At 36.3% G+C, this 12,958-nt stretch overlaps 1 long non-coding RNA gene across 1 annotated transcript in view; it reads right to left on the bottom strand.

Annotated features, from left to right (window-relative positions):
* LOC130607696 (uncharacterized) overlaps positions 1 to 12,958 on the bottom strand; it is a 182,053-nt gene that overhangs the window by 102,370 nt on the left and 66,725 nt on the right. The window contains exon 2 of the long non-coding RNA XR_008974307.1: positions 4,812 to 4,889. This is a non-coding gene — a long non-coding RNA (uncharacterized LOC130607696). The remainder of the gene's footprint in view (positions 1 to 4,811; positions 4,890 to 12,958) is intronic.

Here is a 12,958-nt window from a genome sequence, read left to right as displayed (position 1 = left end):
GCTCATTAACTTGAACAAACATGTTGAAGAACTTTGAAAAAGCTTTTGTAGCACGTAGGGCCAGGAAAGGTCATTTGCATTTGTTTTATTCATATTACTGTTTCTAGGAGAAACCAGACTTCTGTTTGAGTATCTTTTCTGATACAATGGAACACCATTGCTGCTGCTTTTTGTCTCACCATAATAAGCCTTTGTCTAGGACCTCTTGGGTGTCACCATGACAAAACTGTGAATACTTTCATGGCGACTCAGTAAGCTAAAATCTCTACTAAGAAACTGTGGGTTCTCTTTCATTTGTTCGCTTTCAGTATCGAAACTTACAAGTAAATTAAAAACCTGTACAACTTGGTGGCACAATTAAATATGGATGTTCACATAAAATAGTAATTCCACAAAGAAGTAAGGAAGTAAATGTGTATGAGCCTATTAGAAAACTGAACAGGAGTAGAATACCTTAATATGATTTGAGTAGAGTTACTTTTGAATCAGTGCTTTGAAAGGATACTCATAACTTTTAAGACAGTGGGAAAAAAGTAGTGGGATACAAGGATACAGTATTTTTTTATGAAAGAGTGTCACTTTAGTACATACATTACACAGCTAAGCTAGCAGAATTTAAGACATCTCTATTTTGTTGAGCCAAACCTATGTACTCAAGGATACAAAACACACGCACAAACTCTGACTTAGGTATCAACCACAAAACAGCACTAGATTATAAAGAGCTACAGAGCATCATATTGAAACACACTGCTTTCCAGGAAATTGGAATTTCACTGTGCAAGGATATTAACATTAGGCAAAAGTTGAAAGCTATTAAAGAATAATATGAAAAGCAATTGCTCTTAAACACATATTTTATATCTCTCATCCCACTTGCTGTGAATAGGGATTTACATGGACTTACATATACATATATATGGGATATATGTATCTGTATGTACATTCTCTTTGTATTAGTAGTACTCAGGGAAAAATATGCATATATATAAAAGTATATATAAAAATATATCTGTGCATAACAAACACTACAGTCATAGATTTTACCCCGTAGCACTAATAATACAAAAGGGATCTTTTTCTTTCATCTATTGATATTGGATAAATTTGCCCCCATGCTCATTCTGGAACTCATGTTCCTTCCCAGTAATAAAGCCTTGAGATCCTCCAGGACACTTCTTCAAACAAAAGTTATTTTATTTTTTTCAGCATGGAGCCTTACTGACTACACCTGACCCAGTATTTAACCCACAGTATTGAATCTCACTATAGGTTTCAGTGGGGCCATACAGTCACCCTTCTTTTTCAATATCCTTGGCTACATGATAGAAATAAAAAAGTCTTGTTAAAAAGAACACCCTAACGCTTTCTGGAATCAATGACCCTATTGATTAAGTAATTGATAACTCATAAATAGTATCATTTGTCTTAATGAGTATTATTCAGGATGACTGAAGGGCTACTGTTCTAAAATTACCACTAAACCCAGTGTGAAACGAATCTGCCCAGAAACACTGTGAAAATCAGTACCTTTTTACCACAACATAAAGTGATTGCTACATTTTCAATCGCAAACATTTACATTAAACTCATTCACTTGTGGAACAATTCTTATTAGTCTAAGCTTTTTACAGATATTACCAAAGTAATGAACTTCCCATGAATATATCAAACCACTGAATTAATCGGTAGAGCCATATTATCTGGTACTGTTTAAAAACCCAGGGTATAACTGAAAAAAATGTCACACTACCCTGACCACTGCTGTAATTCTCATACTTAAATAAACTTAGGTTCAATTGGGATGCCACACATTTTGAGAGATCAAGGACTCTACTTTTCCTGAAGGGCAAAGCAACACAACTGCTTCTTCCATCATTACCATATTTTACTGCCATCAAGATTTTACAGCATGTCGCATTTCTTTTCAAGTACCAGCTTCCATAAACTATAGTCACTACTTGACAATCTCTAGTAAAAGTAGACTTTGAGTCCTGCTAAGTTAAGACAGACAGCTTAAAAGTCTATGCCTTATACATCACAGCCTCCCATACTATAAGAGAAATAAAAAGCTCAAAGTGATCTGACCACTGATATTTGTGATTCTCTTATTGTTTTCCCTTTATATTTGTCAGCAGAATTCTGTAGCTCTTAACTCAAAAAATGCTGGAGAGCATGATACTCAGGTGGACAGAATTACTTTGGCTTCATGATTAACATGAGTAGCAGGTCACTGTGCATTTGCACACAGATGTGGTGCCAGGCACAATTTAGCTCTCTGTGGGAATTCTAACATCAGAAAAGGTATAATATCCATATATTAAGGTGTCTTCTGGTAACCACACTAAAGAAGTCATTTTCTTTCACCTCCCAGAAGATTCTCTTAACCTACCTTCTTTCGTCTGCAAAAATTCAACAGGAACTACATTGCTTAACTGATCCCAGGTTGGTCTGGAATGACCTCTGAAACTATGTCCTCCCACACAATTTAGATGATAGCAAGACTATTCCACTAGCCCCTATGCCTCAGGTACTACAGCTCAGTCTTCCTGTTTGTACATTCTGCCCCACTACCCTCCATGCTTTCTTGCTGTGTTTTTTTTTTTTGTTTGTCTGTTCGTTTTGGGTTTGTGTGTGTGTCACTACTTTGTATCAAAAGAATAGGTTTGGAGGCTTGGGCTCTTTGGTCTTGTTTTGGGTATTGCTTGTTCTCCTGTGGGCATTTACCCTCTTTTTAGAAGGAGTTAAGCACAAATCTGCAGGTTTCAGCAAGATGGTGCTGTTATTCATCAGGAAATCATCTGATGTGAAGATCAACATATGAAAGAAAGAGCATCTTGCAAGGTTCCTGCCCATTACTACTATAGATCCATGCTATAAAATAAACTGAATTTAACATGAGACCACTCAGATGGTCTCCAGACTTCTCATGCACAGACATAAACAGTTTTATTCTATCTCTCTTTGCATGAAAGAAGAAACACCAAGCAATTATAAAACTGAAATAATGAAATCTGAAGAGAGGAAAGCACAGCAAACCTGCTGCAGTATGATGATCACTGTATTAGTTACAGCAACAGCCTCCGTAAACATTTTTAAATATTAAAACGACAGAACAGCTAAATAATTTTCCTTCTGCATGCATCACTCTCCCAACCAAAAAAACAAACAAAAAACAAAAAATAAACAAAAAAAAAAAACACAAACACAAACCAAAAAACCCCAAACACACAACCAAGAAAAACCAACCAGATTTTAGAACAGTAAGATGTAACAGTGTAATTCTATTTACAAAAAAAACCAAAACACAGGTATTTAGCATAGTGGACTGGTCTGAATGGACTGATCTCTTTATTATTCCTTTTCTTTAAGTAGAAATTCTAATAAACACAAGCAGTAGCTTGCATATTTATACTGACAATGTTATCCTGTGCAGTGGATGAGATTTCTCTTAGAGACTGCACACAGGGAACATAACGCATCTGACAACGATTAAATGACAAAGTTCACAGCGCTAAAGAGAAAAATATACACAGGGGATAAGATGACTTTTTAATTTTTTTTACCCAGATGTTGCCCATCCTTTGAAAATAAATAAGATCATAAATAAATAGATTTGTTTTAGATCCTGAGTTTGTCTTGAACATGAAACGGCTGCCAGCTTTTCAAGTTTCCGTGCACTGGAAATCTTAGCCTTACCCTTGGAGCACGACAAGGGGCAATATAACATATGTTGCACACACAGCAAGTAGTTTTAAATTATCACAGTCCTAATACTAGGCTGCCATCTTGCGCCAAAACTGTCATTTCCCCACAGAAATTCACAGGCACAATGGATTCCTCATGTCTTATTTATTTCAGAACTGAAATCCCATCCTTCAGTATCACTGGTTCCATCCACTAGTTCCTATGGTTATTACACTAGGCCCTACCAGGTGGGAAAAAGGCTTCCTAAATTCAGGAGGCCATGTGGCCACAGTAGAGCAGGTAGCTACTGTCAACCACATAAGACTGCACCAGTTAAGAGCCACAGTTCTACCTTATCATGAATAAAAGCAACATTGGCGGGAAATTGTTATTTAAAACAATGAGATAGAGTCTACAGAGCCTGACTTTTAATGAATTGAAACAATACTGAGTGATTTTTATGAATTAATCAATGCAATTCAGTTCTGAATATAAAATACCCAGTACTTGCAGAGATACATTTGCAATCTAAGCAGTTATAGATCTTTTTTTAGAAAGCAAACTAAGGACAAAGCAATGAGAAAAAACAATCTGATTATAGAAGGAACAACAACCCCCAAACCATTAATTAAATTCTAATATAGAATAAAACCTATACCTCCATCCCCTCAGTAAAGATGCGGAACAACACATGGCCATTAAAATACTGCTGATCTGCAGCAGAAACATGCCGCAACATATGTGTGGATCCCACACACATTGATGGAAACCACAATAGATTAAAAAAAGCATCTCACACTATCAGGGTTTTTTTAAGGCCATCTTTGGTGCATTAAACTTGACTACCTGTCAGGTGCCCACCCAGCCATTCTATCACTCTCTCTCCTCTACAGGACATGGGGAGAAAATACAATAAAGACCTCATGAGTAATTATTATTTTTACTGAATTAATGGATCCTCTTTCTTGTAGTTCTGTAGTCTTTTCTTAGGTGGACAATAAAGCAGCAGAGATTTTTAACACAGGGCTACAATAATCACAACAGCTGAAAGGAACGTGTAATATTTACTTGGTCCAGCCCTCATCAAAGCAGGTCCAGTTTTAATACAGTGCTCAGAGACTCACCTAGTAAAGACTTGATTGCATTCAAGGATGGAGGTTCTTCAACCTCGCTGGGTCCCTGTTTCCATTTTTGGGCCCACCCTTTGTGAAAAAGATCATATATATCGGGACAGAATTTCCCATGTTCCAAATCAGGCTCATTCCATTCTGTCCTGACATGGCGCACTTCAGGCTGAGGTCTGGGCAGCAGCACCCTCGCTCTAGAGCTTCTCCTGAGGTGATGTTTCTGCCACACTACATGGCACTTACCCACCACTGCTGTGTAGTCTCCAGCAAATTCTGAGACCCTTTATGCCCCCTTGCTGCCACACTGTTGCCACAACTGCTCCACTCTTATAACTCACCAAACAAGAAATCACTAACAAAAATTTTCAAACAAAATCACAATCTATAGTAAATAAAAGCAAATCAACCAATCAACAACAAAAAAAAAAAAAACCAAAAAAAACCCCAAAAAATCACAAGAAAACAACAACAAAAAAACACAAGCCTCATCTCCTCCCCCTTAAGGATGGTACGAGAAGTTACCCGCACTAGGACGTATTTTAAGTTTATGCCACAGCAGATTATCAGTATTGCTTTAAGGCTCCCAGAGGAGTAACAGTGAAATGAAGACCGTATCTTCCAACACACTCCCACTGACAACTTCAATAATAATGAATGAACTTTGATGGAATATATGTAATGTTGGCTGTGTTTTTTATGTTGGGATGGCAGCGGTGCTTCTCCGGCTATTATGACATGGGAAATGACAAGTCCCCAGAGAATAAGGAGTATCAAAAGGTCATTTCCTGAATTTTTAGAGAAATGTCATGATCTATTACAGAATACTATGGGATGTTCCTATAGAAACAGTTTGGATATGGAAAACTTTGTTGAATCTGATGTTACAAGGTAACAAAAAATTCAAAAAAATATAACCAAAGAACAGGACATTAATAAGAAAGGATAGCAGAAAGGAGGAAAACAATTATGGAAAGAAGGACACTGCCAGCTTTATGAAGGCATTCCTATAAATTCCTATCATTTTTTTCAGAATGAAAGTGCTCAGCAAAGTTCAATTCAACTCCAAAAGATGAGAGCTGAGCCTTATATTAATTTTCATGCAGGTTAACCAAAATTCCACTTCATTTGACATAGGATCCTCAGTGCCACCATGGAATGTCACTGCTTTTCTAACCAAAATTTCAAGACTTTGTTGTTCAACATGAATTCAGGAATTTTGTTTAATCCAAGCCCCAACTACCAACTGAAGAAAAAACAGTCATCCCTCTGAAAAGAACTCTAGTATGCAAGCTGCACGACTGCACCAGCTGTCCACCCAGAAAACTGAGGAAGAGGTGCTGCAAAGATAAAAAGAGCTAAATAACGCAACAGCTTATGCTAGGTGTGATAGCAGCAATCTGGTGGCAATTTACTGCTGTATAATGAATACCCAGAATATACTGCAGGCAATGAATCAGAGACCAAATTTATCAGTTGTTCTCCTAGAAGAGGAAATAAAAATTTGGTAATTTCCAAAAATACAAAAGAAACATTTAAAAGTTACATTTATTAGCATATTCTTTCCTCTGAAATATCTGGATCTGTTGATTATTCCAAGTCTCAAAAACTGCATTGCCATATCAAAAAAGCTAACAAAAGTAATGCTGTTGTATTATAGCACTTTACTTTAGGAACCAAGCATCAGAGTGCCACACATTTGGAACATATTTGAACACAGTGGGGAGCTTACATCTCCACAACTTCTTCAAAAGGTTTGATACCTTGGTGGTATTTTCTGTATATTTTTGTTTAAGTTTTACACTACAAATTGTACATTTATTGCCCTAATGCCAGAAATTCTATTAGTATACCAATAAGCAGGCATTCGTGCTAATAAAGCAATGAAAAACCCCAAACATAAAACGAAATCACCGGCCACACTCCCCACCTGTTCCATCTCTGGCACCTTGAAATTATGTTCATCAAAGCAGTTCTAACACCACTGGAATCTGAGCACTGCTCTCAAGAGATTACTTCTTTTTAACATGTCACTCTCCCAACATAACTGTTTTAATAAAAGAACATGCAAACAACAGGTAGTATTATTTTTTCTAGATGATTATCTGTTTCTCTTCAAGGAGACACTACCAATATCTTTTACAGTGGTCTTGACAATATGCTAAAAAGGGATCTCTCCAAACTGAGCACAGATCTTTAGTCCTGACTTCTCTTTCTCCTCAATGGCATTACTTCCCTGACCATGGATTTCACAGCAGTGGGAAGACTTGCAGCAAACACCAAGTTTCCTCTTGGTGTCACACCAAGAAAAAAAAAATAAAAAAAATCCATGTAAGGAGAGAAGAATGACATCCAGTCTCTGTCACTGCTAAGGCACAAACCTAGCAGTGTTATTTTGATAGGAATGATTTTGTTATTTTATCACACTGAAGACCAGAATTTAACCCAATTTGCCAGGAATGAACATATGTCATCAAATCATTCTGCACAACTGTACTGTTATTCACTTTAATTTGTCTCTCCAAACATTAAATCTATTTGGCAAGGTTAAACATCTTACCCACAAACACAGCCCTAGGTGTGTAGCAGGACGGATTCCCCAGAGCATGTCAAATGCAGCACTCATTGCTTGTCTTTCAAATGAATCAATTTAAACATACACAGAATTCAGTTATGCACTGTACAGCCTGGCAGTGCTAAAATCAACTCCATTCTCCCTTTAAAAAGCAAGCACTCAGTTTTCAGTTATTGGTTTAACATGTTCGTTACCTCTCTGCAAAGCTAGCCATAGCAAATTAATAAGCTTGTGAGAAAACAAGACCATGTAATGGCAAAACCTGCAACAAACATTTTCATTTTGAATACTACTCGTACAAATACTGACATAACATGAATCCTGATGGTGAAGTGGTGTGACATTTAAATCACAAAATATGGTTGTTATTTTAACCACATTTAGACGACTAGTACGCATTTAATACCTGCAACACTACTTGTACCTCTAAAAAAGTGATCTGGTATACTAGAGGTTTAACATTTCAAAACTAACTGTGCATCACCTGATTTTGGGCTACCTGGCTCTTGGAAAGGCTTTGATAAATTCAGACACCTGAGTGAAAGTAAGAGGAGAAGTCTCACTTATTGTCTTTTACCAAAGTCCTGTGGTGATTCTCAACACCAAAGTTGATTCTCATCACCAAAGGACTATAACATGTAGCATATGGCCAAGGCATACGGACAATACTGCATTTCTCTTTGCACTGTACCTTCTTCCAGTGTGTCTAAGTTAACCCATATGTAAGTTTCAGTCACACTACACAGTGATAAATACTGAACTACGTTTTTCATTCAGCTGTATACAAGTTATTTTCTCACTAGTTCCCAAACTTCCTGAGCAGCATCCATCTTTACTGATAATCTTACTGGCTCTTAAGGAATGCTGTCCACCTGGGACACTCTCTGCTCATGTTCAATTTTGTGGTAAACTGAAACCCTCTCATCTGCCTCAAACATTTAATTTATGTATCTGATTGTTTCTTTCCCAATGAGTCTTTTTTTTTTTTTTTTTTTTTTTTTTTTTTTTTTTTTTTTTTTTTGTGCCAATGCTGCCTTTTTGAGCAAATCATATCTTGAAAATGTAACATCAGTTCTCACAGGTCATAAGGACCAGAAAAGGCTGTTTCACTACCTGGCTAATAGCTCATATTCTTAGCTGTAATTAGGATAATTTCCTCTGTGAAAGCTAACAGTGGTGAAGCAAGGAATAGTTTGTGCAAAGTTACTTCTGGTCACAGTTGACCCTTTCAAGACCTACACATAATTGTGCAAAAACAGAATTAGCCAGGGTCAGTTTTATCATTTGAGAAAAATATGAAGGAATCTTAATATGCTAAATATTTTTAAATTAGCAATTCACTTAATTGTCAACACTTGGTTATCCTAACAGAAAATAATAAACATTCTTAATATTGTTCTGAAATACAAAGCCCACTGACACCTGGTGCATAGACAAGTGTGTCATCATACTAGATTTGGCTGTTTGTCTCAGCAAATATCAAAACAGCATGAAACAACTAGTTCAGAACTGATGAACCTTACAAGATTGAGTGATTCTGAAAAGGAAATTTTCAAGAAAGGGAAATGAAAATGTTTCCAGTATTCCTCCCAGAGTAGTGCTCCTCCTATGCCTGATATTTATTCTAAACAACCACTTTCTTCTATTTGCAGGGAAGACAAAGTATCACCTGAAACCAAAAATTACCAGAACTAAATTTGATTTTCTGCATTATCAGCAGGAGCTAACAGGACCTTGTTAACACATAATTTATTGCATTAATGCATGAGTCACTTTAGGGATTTTGCTAGCACTTACATTGTATACGGGTGAATTATTTATTCCAACACCTTACTTCTAGTAATTGAATAAAAATTAGTATAACAAGGTATACTTGTAAATTCTGTGAAATTCTCATATGGTGAGAGGAGGAGATATTTCACAGGATGCATGGGAAGCTAACAGCAGAAGAAAATGAAAAACAAACAAACAAATAAAAAAAAAAAACAACAAAAAACTTTGCAAAGATTTATGTATAACCAAATTGCTTTTTGCCTGGGAAAAGTACAAAGGTATAATACTTATATGCTCCCATAAAAATGAACTGTTTCTTGACAGAAGAATGTGTTCAACTGACAGCTCATTTTATTACTAGAAGGCTGTAATAGAGCAGGCATACATGATATTACAGGGTAAATGTAAGGCTGCCAACTTACTTTAGCAACCTCATTAGCTAATGTACTAATATAATAAAAACCTTGTGAAAAAAAATACACAAAAAAAAGCCAACCAAAAAAAAAAATAATCTAAATATAAGGAAAAAAATAAGTCAAAACCAAAGCCTCTTTTTTTTTGATGTCCATCAGGACATTTTCTCTTGCTTCACACTGAAATAAAAGTTTATTTCAAACACACTTCAAACTAATATTGGCAAATGTGGGCTAATAGTTCCAGGTTCAATCCATTCCAAGTGTCAGTTATGCCCCAGGATCACTGTCAGTGTTTGCCTAATAATTTTTGGTTGCTTTGACTTTGTGTGTTCTACTGTGGAATTCTTCTTCTCTTACTATACTGGAATCTTCTCTGTTGTGTAACCTTGGTGTTGCCGTACTGCTAGCAGCATCCAACATTTTCTAGAATAGAGCCAATGAAATAAACTGTATTAAGGAAACTGTATTCTGCCTCTCTGCTTGGAATGCTGTAGCTGAAATGCTCTCCTAGCATTACACTACGCATTGCAGTTTGGCAGACTTTCTCTCCACTGCAGGGGAGCCAAAGAAAAACGGCATCAAAGGATGCAAGGATGGCTAAGAACAGGGTGAATATACGCCAGCCTTCAGGACAGCTTTACAGAGAGTATGCTGGCCAACAGTGCAGTTAGATCAGCAGAAGTGAGAGGAGATATGCCAGAAAGCCAGATGAGAACCCAGATATTTTTCTTCCCCATCAGTGACAACCACCACCAAAACATTTTTCTGCATTTTTCAAGCTTTGTCTCTGCACAGTAGAGTTGCCAATTTATCACTTTAGCTGTCACAGGAACTGGCTTGAAATGCTATATCATTCATAACAGATTGGTAAAGTTTAGCTCTCTGATAAACATCAATAAAATACGGCAGAGGACTACAAGTTAAACTGAAGAAAAGAGACAATGCTGATTTACATTACACAAATTAGATCTTTGCGATTCTTTGTTTGGATACATAAATATCAGACTATAACATCTATAAACATTAAATACCTCTGCATTCATTGCAATTTTTAAAAGTCAATGCTTCACTTCCAGTATATTTCTCAAACAATATCTGAACTGGGTTATTTTGATTTTACTGTATACTGCAATGTACACTGCAAACAGAATAGGACTGATGGAACATTCTTTGAAAGCCCACTGGCTTCCAAACACTCTGATTGCATCTACAAATTTACATTTTATAATAAACAAATAAATACCCACCTCAAAGTTTCAGTATCAACATCTCAGTGTCAAAAAACACCTTCAAACATATGAACTTTTTATCAAAGGGTAACGCAGTATTTAGTCATTAGTATAACTGCAACATAGCTCTTTCTTCCTTAGAGTTGCACAATGCCAACCATTACCAGAGATATTCAGGGTTTTCAATGTGAATTTAGTAGCAAGGAAAGATTGTTTAAGCAATTAAAATGACCAGGAATAGTACATGTGTTTCTACCGGTTCATTCTAGCAGGCTCTGTACTGAAGTTGAACTCTGCTGAAGTGAATCTTCTTCAATTGAAGGGTAGAAGATTAACAGCTGATCTAAAACGAAGCTGTTAGGTAACGCTCCAAGACTGCTCCAATCTGTGTGGGCTGATCTCCAGTTTGCAGTACAGCTCCAGCAAAGTCCGTCAATTTCCTCAGGAAAACAGATCGTACCTACAGATTAAGCTCTAAAACTCTGTGGTGACTTCAGAAGCATACCTTAGTTATGGCTAACAAAATATATCCTGAGTACAGATACTCACAAATACACACATAAAGACATACAGGTAAGGGATATATGTCCCATATAACTGGTATAGAAAAATGGTAATTTTCCAAACACCAAGCATATAAAAAAGTTTTTATCTGTAATGAATTCACCAGTAATTCCTACATTAATGAGCATGTATTTTGTGAAACATTTTTTCTTAAGTTCAAAATACATTTTCTTCTTTTTGGTGTAAATGTTCCCATTCCTAATTGAATTCAGATCTGCAAAACACCCAATTTTAACACTGTAACTGTATAGTACTTGTTAATGTGTTTGCATTACAAATTTTTGCCCCCCCCCCCCCCTTTTTTTTTTTCTCTTAATGCAAAGGTTTTTATTTTGAGAAATTCTTTTCATCTAGATGCTATTTTAGGTTCATTCAGGTGTGTTCATTGTGATACCTAACACTATATTAACCTGCCTCCTCAGAATAAATGTTTCTTCATTTCTTTAAAAAGGAGGGGGGAAAGAAAATAAAAAATCATGACCTTAATGACATCTTTAAATGTGCTTGCACTTAAACTGCACCAATTAAGCTTCAAATTTTGCACCTGGAAAGCTAAGTGGGTTGAGGGACAAACACTTTCCCAGCTCAATTACTGCAAGATTAGGTTAAGAGATCACCTGCATGCTGATTAGCCTATAGTAATAGCATGCTTCAGCTTCAGAAAGTTAAGCAGAAAGATGAAATCATCCGCTTGCAGCTGGCAATTACAGCGAGTCACTTTCACCTGGGAGTCCCATTCTTTGCTCATATAGTTACATATGTCTTACAGTTATGCAGTCAAACGTTGGGCTGAACATTTCAACTCCTAACTACTACAGTGAAGAAAATTAGTCCTCTCTCACTTCCAATTATCATTTGAATTTTAGATGTTTTTGCTGTATATGATTTAACAAAGGATTTGCAGTTTTTTTCAGAAGATAATAGCTGCATTTTGAGGGCTGCAGCTTTTAATAACATCTGCCATGTTTTCCTTCCATTACAAAGGTGATATCATTCCTCTTGCTTGAAATCAGAGGAAGAAATAAATATGGGGGGAAGGTTCCTTAGCTCTAACATCTTCAGAGAATGTATTCAGCGGGACAGTTTTGCAAATGCATTAGGATGCATATCATCTTTTCTTCCTCTGCCACTCTTGTCCTTTGAAAAAACCTTAAGGGCAGGTAAGATTCAAAAATACTTAGGCCAAAACTGTACTACATCACCGTATTACATATGGTGCACATAACATATATGAACTATTCAAGTACAGACACATGTAAATGAACAGAAAAAACCAAAATAAATGTTTCTCATATATCTCAGATATTTATGGCCCCACTCAAAACATGCTTAAACAAAATCTCTGTATAAGGCACTTTAAAAATTTACAATTCCTAGTAGGATTATTTTTGGACTTAAAATGATCAAGTGCTTTATATTGACTAACCTGTGTTGATTAAGAGTCATTAGTCAACGTTTTTACAAATTAACTACTCAAGAAAAAACTTCACTACACAAGAAAAAGACAAAGAAACGTTAAGGGTTCTCTGTTGACCACAATTTCTACACATACCCCCCATGCCAGAAAAATACCTTTCTTCCTTTTTTTTT

This window comes from Pezoporus wallicus, unplaced genomic scaffold (assembly GCF_028554395.1).
Source record: "Pezoporus wallicus isolate ANWC-B61680 ecotype Strahan unplaced genomic scaffold, APGP_CSIRO_Pwel_v1 contig_2770, whole genome shotgun sequence".
NCBI lineage: Eukaryota > Metazoa > Chordata > Aves > Psittaciformes > Psittacidae > Pezoporus > Pezoporus wallicus.
Note: the sequence above shows the minus strand (reverse complement) of the source record. Positions and strands in the feature narration are given on the sequence as shown.